This window comes from Capsicum annuum, chromosome 4 (assembly GCF_002878395.1).
Source record: "Capsicum annuum cultivar UCD-10X-F1 chromosome 4, UCD10Xv1.1, whole genome shotgun sequence".
Classification (NCBI taxonomy): Eukaryota; Viridiplantae; Streptophyta; class Magnoliopsida; order Solanales; family Solanaceae; genus Capsicum; species Capsicum annuum.
Window position 1 is genome coordinate 112038738 of NC_061114.1, and position 6207 is coordinate 112044944.

At 34.1% G+C, this 6207-nt stretch overlaps 1 long non-coding RNA gene across 2 annotated transcripts; it reads right to left on the minus strand.

Moving 5' to 3' along the window:
* Window positions 1-552: 552 nt before the first annotated feature.
* On the minus strand, window positions 553-5833 carry LOC107867854. Of its 2 annotated transcripts, XR_001673383.2 has the most exons (7): window positions 5333-5833; window positions 4235-4315; window positions 4080-4131; window positions 3567-3724; window positions 3258-3445; window positions 2671-2742; window positions 553-860 (listed from the first exon to the last, which is right to left on the minus strand). It is a non-coding gene; the product is annotated as an uncharacterized LOC107867854 (long non-coding RNA). The 2 variants fall into 2 exon arrangements; XR_001673381.2 differs by lacking the exon at window positions 3258-3445 and having other exon boundaries at window positions 5333-5825.
* Window positions 5834-6207: the final 374 nt, after the last annotated feature.

The window sequence follows — 6207 nt, forward strand, 5'->3', positions numbered from 1 at the left end:
ATAACCATCCTAATAGACCTATAGCGACGGTTAGAGAACCGATACAACTGAAGGCATTACAATAGATCATAGGCGACGGTTAAAAAAAACGGTCGCTAAATCTCGATCTTTAGCGACGGTTATTTACATTGACCTATCGTGACGGTTGTTATGATGTTGGGACGGTTCCAAACCGTTCCTATATATATACTATAGGGACGATTATAAGTATGATAAGGCGACGGTTATGAGGCTATCGAGACGGCTTTAAACCATCCTTATATATCTACTATAGCGACGGTTTATTACATGTTGGGACAGTTTTTAACCGTCCCTACAAAACTTATTGCGACAATTTTTAAGCTACTACGACAATTTGATTTATATTGAATGGCTACCTATTGTGACAGTTATAAACCATCCTAAAAGCTTTATAGGACTGTTATTTTGTAAGCTATTACGACGGTTCATCATGAGCTATAGCAACGATTAATTTTGGCTCTAGGGACAGTTATTTTAAGCTATTACGACAATACTATTTTATGCTATTGCAATGATTTTATAAAGCAACCATAACACAAAAATGTACATGTATATTAATCATCAAGAGTACCAATAACTATTAATTCCCAAAATGTCAACCAATAAGAAACCAAATATTTTTTGACCATTCAAAAAATTCAAAACACAACACAAGTTTTGAATGTTCAAAAATAAAAGATGTTTGAAACTACGTATACTCGGTCAAATGTGATCGATCTCAATCAACACATACACAAGTTTTTCCAACAGCTAGTGTGACATGAAGCCAATGTGATCGAGCTCTTAGCTCAGGTCTAATTCATCAATTTCGTTCCCACCATCTTTTAAGTCATGATCACCTACAATAATAAGAAAAACAAAATTAAAATTGAGCAACAAACTACACAAAAACAACAAAAGTTGGCATACTATCTAATAATGAACCATTATTCTCCAATTACAGAAATGTAAACCACTAATGAATTTTTTGTTATTTAAAAAAAAAGGACATAGTGTAATCACTAATATTGCTGAAGTCACCATAGTGTAATCACTAATATTGCTGAAGTCACACAATTAGTTAAAGCATACATATAGAAAATTCTTGTCTGGTCCCAACTGAGATGTAATGTTGTATCTTTACAAACACCGTAGCATAGCTACACATACTGCTAGTTGTCTAGCATACTTAAAAAACTAAGAAACGTCTAACACTAAGTTAACACGGTACTTAGGGATCACTATCGAGCTTACTATCTCTTGGAAAACAACCTACAAATTTCAAATAATAAAAACTTCTGTTTTACCGCAAATATTTTATTGCTATACATGCTTTCTAGTTTCTTCGAATACCAACATGTTCGCCTAGAGAGCATAACCCAATTGTCTAACAATAGGAGTACCTTATTAAAGAGGTTTTCTACTGATATACATGTTTTCTCTATGAACATGTTCGTCCAAAAAGGCATAGTACACAGTTCTCTCCATGACCTTAAGATCATTCAACAATTATGAAGTCATTATTTAAAGAAATATAAGTTAACCCATAAGAAGAAACACACAGTATAGTTTAACATCATTTTAAGGAAGGATTAAGAAGGAATTCTGGTGATATAATCTTAACACATTCCAAACTCAATCATGTACATATGACTTGAAAGAAGGATTACATGCATCATTAACCCATGAAATTTTCGAGCATGGTCTTATTTACTAGATTTGCTCTAATAGCACCAGTATAAGCAACTTCTTCAGTGATACTTGTTGATACTAGCCCTTATGGTGCACAAAAGTTGCTACCAGCCCTTATAGAGTTGTATAGTATGGAGAACAATCAGGTAACTTTGAAATTTCATGTTGTTAAAAACAAGTATAAGTGGGAAAATGGAAGGAAAACACTATTTATAAATGATCATGGGCTAGAACAGGGTCCAAATAAAGATCTATTTCCTAAATTTTACAGATTCATTACAAGGTACTCTATAAGTATATCAGTATACTCAGTAGTAGTCCTGCATATCAGTATACTCACTAGCTAATCATTCATTTAATAGTTATGTTGTCTATTCTTCTCAAAAGGAAGGACTACGAACAGAAATCAGAAGACAAACTTTGGCATTAAACTAAAAGCATAACCAAAACTCCTAATCATAATGAGGCTCAAAATTAATTCGAAACATTCCAGCTTACACCACTCGTTATTAAATAGCTTTGAAGAATTCAAATTATTTTAATTATTCAGAAATTTGAATCTCAATATGATGTTTCCTATGCAAAATTAACTTTCAGCTATTACTTTAATATCAATTACTTTAATATTTTCTTTCAGTACAACTAATGTTATGTAAAAGTCAATAGACATTTTAAACTTCTATCCAGTCATATGGCATTATATCATTGAACTGCAACTTTTAGTGCCACAATGACAGCCATGTTATGATATATGGCGTTTTCTTATTTTGCAGACAGCGAGAGCAACAATCAAGGTTCTTATATGTGTCTACTAAGCAAAATGACAGCCATGTGTAGCAGCCTATATTTCTTAACCATCTAGTATCACAAGTATACTGAAAATAAGCTCAAAAATTAATCACATGCTACTAAACTGACCTCAAAGTGTGGTAAATAATCAGTTTGAGGTATACACCAGCTGAAGAGCAGTATATGTACCTGAGGTTTATAGAAATAGTTAAATAAATTGATAGTTGTCAAGTGTTCAACCAGCAGCTTCAGGCGGTCACTCTGAAAATGTTTACAAGATTCTGTTAGACAAACAGTAACTATTGAAATTCTCTATCTATTCTAAGCAGTTCTTATATGTCTGTGAAGTGAGAGTTTACCGAACTCATTTTGCAAAAGTTGAAACTTTTTATCTCTTTTATTCAATACAGCAATCTTGATTTAAAACATGCAGATATTGAAGCAAGCAAAGAGATGACACAGAAAAAGCCTTCTTTTGACAGACAAATCATTCTCATCAATTACACTCATTTGTGCATTCTCTTAGAAGTGTAAACAAAGCTCTTTCAAGATAGACTGAATCTGGTCGACAACAGCTGCATATTGGTTCGTCCTCTCTCTTTTTCTCCTCTTCATCTCTTCTAGCTGAAGCTTAATAGCCCCAAGCTCTTCCTTCAAATTTTTGGTACTCTTCTATGTAAGGAAGCTCCCGATGTTAAAAAAGTTCTACATACCAAGCAAAAGATCCTAAAGTTTTATTGAATGCTCCAAAGGAGAGATTTTTGTTTGTCTCTAACCTGCCTAGAGTATGATGATTGTTCTCCTAATGTTGTACATATCTTTGCAAGTTCTGCTTCAGAGCTTGCAACAGCTTGCTGCAGTTGAGCCCGGCAACAACTTGCCTGATTCACTTTTCTTCAATATACCTCCAGGCACTCTTTTTGAAGTTCAAAAAGCATCTTATCTCTTTCGATATCTGGCTCTCCTATCTCATCCCATATTTTTTGATAAAATAAAAGGTAACAGACAAAAAATAGTAGAGTCTCAGAAGACAATCTAAATCTTGTGTTTCTTAATAAGAATTGAAGAGCCTAGTTTGAGCAAACCTGCATCTCAGAGAGAAGAGAGCCACAAGTTGTTTCCATATGCAAAGGCTTCTCACTTTGGCAGTTATGCATGTTGAAGCATTAACACCTTCAGAAAGAGAAACACTATAAAACTAGCTAAACGCAGTCCAGAAGCACCGAGATTGAATTTATATGACCTACATAGGAAAATCCAGCTAAATTTAGAATAAAATGTTGCAGTATTTTCTATTTAGCACCCTCCAACCTTAAAAAAGAAACAAGTACAAATACTTCTAACAACTAAAGAGTGAACCTTTTTTCCTTGTTACAAAAGTTATGATAATAAGAAAACTCTTGATACATAAATTATTTGGAAATCAAAACTAACTCAGTGAACCCTAAATCCCATTTTCGTTACTTACAACTCTTAATCCCATAACAATCCCAAGAAAAACCTCTTATTCTACTTCCAATTTTATCCGCGAACAATCCTAAACTTCCAATTATATCCATACCCTTGAAGCTCAAACCAAGAATGAAATTGTTACTTACAAGAGAACCGCGATCCTGTTGAACAACGCTCTATTGTGCTTCCAATTTTATCCTGAAAGTTGATTTTGAGTCAAGTTGATTTTGACATCCAAGGCTGCAATTTACTCGAGAAAGAAAAAACCCTACACTTGGGAACAATTTACTTAAGAACAAACCTCAAGTTGCCAATCGATCCAAGCCCTCAAGAATCAACCCAGCTAAGTTTTTTGCAGAACAAAAACTTTCTCAACAGCAGTCTGTCATACCAAGAAACGTTTTACGCATTAATATATAGTTAAACATAAATATAGTTCAATTAGTATAAATTGGGTTTCAATCGTAAGTGCATTTATCTAATCACGAGTATATGAACCACCATACCAATTAGCTCGTATACAACAAACATATTCGAGTCCATAAACAGGAAACAGAAATTAACAACCAATAGAGATGAAAAGCTGCAAAACATCTAGGACACGACTTAACAGTTTGTCGGCTAACGTTTTTGTTACTTACACACAAACAAAACAAAAAGGAATTTCAGACGAGAAGCATTATTGAAGTGCCTCGCGAGGAACAATTTACTCCAATAATTTACTAGGTGTAGAATCCCTGATTATGGTCCAGGTATGCAGGACAGCCATCGGAAAAATCACTTTTGCTTACACCAACAAATGACCTATCATACATTAAGGGGGTCGTTTAGTTGGTGGGATAAGGAAAATAATCCCAAGATATTCCATGGAATTATTTTCTCGTACATTTGGTAATGGGTATTATTTAGTCCCGGGATTATTTTATCCCATCATTTTAGTATAGATGATGGGATAAGTTACTATCCCATATAGAAGCGGGATAAATAATCCCATGGGATATCCTTTGTCTATCCCATCCACCAACCAAATGACCCCTAAGGGCAAATCGACAGGTAGAAGAGTAACCCTTCAGGCTATCTAGTTATCACCACAATGTAAAGAAAACAGAAAGATACGCACATCGGACATACTACAGAAGCACATATCACTTCCTAGTTTCTACGTCCCTTTCAAATTTAGATGTGAAGCAGATGAACAGTTACTGAATATATTTAGTTCTGTTACTGAATCTATTCACCTTTATACAGTACTTTCACCTGCAGAAAGGGGTAAATGCAACAAAACCGATTAAGAGAACAAGATCCACTTAAAAATTCTTTCAATTATGAAAAAAAAAAGCACATGCAAGGTAAATTACAAACAATAGGTTCTTGATTCTTAAATGCAAATGGAGAATACCGATTCCTTCAACGGAGAATATCGATTCCTTCAACGGAGAAATAGCAAAGCTCGGAGAAAATCAAAGCTCAAAAATAGCAAAACTTGAAAATCACAGATATTGTACTCGAATCAGAGACTGCTCCTTACTGATTCCTTCAACCGAGCAGTTTCACACCAAAATATACCAAGTAAAGCATCAATTTCACAGAAAACACCTTAGTAAAGCAGTCTACAAAGACGAGTTCCCGGAGTAATAGCGAAGAGAAGAGTTCAGCAAAATCTACTAAGCATAATATCCACTAAGAATTAAGCAAAATCTACGTATTGAAGATGTGAGATGTGAGCCGTTCTTTTTTTTTTTTTGCGTATTGAAAGATCCAGGAAAGAATGGAGAATTGGGGATTGTCCTAACCCGAAGACCCAGTTTTTGTTTTGTTCTTTAATAAATTTACTTAATTCCCGGGTAATATTTTAATGTTGGAGGGAAAATTCCCGGGTGACATTTTTTATCAAAAAAAGGGTCCGAATAAAATGTCTATAACGACGGTTTATATAACCGTCGCCACACATTAATCTATAGGGTCAGTTATATACATTAGACAAAGGTTAATATTATATTTTGTCCTAACACATGAGATTACAATATGCGATGGTTATATATCTGTTATGATATATATTTATTAGGACGGTTATAATAACCGTTACCATAAATATAACTATTGGGACAATTATAATAAGGCTTATGCAACGATTAACTTAACTTATATTATTGTCATAATATCTATTGGGACGGTTGTAACCATCGCTATAGCTTTTCTATAGTAACGGTTCTAATAACCATTACAACAGGGTGATTTATTAGGACGGTTAAATCAAACATGTGACGGTTATGT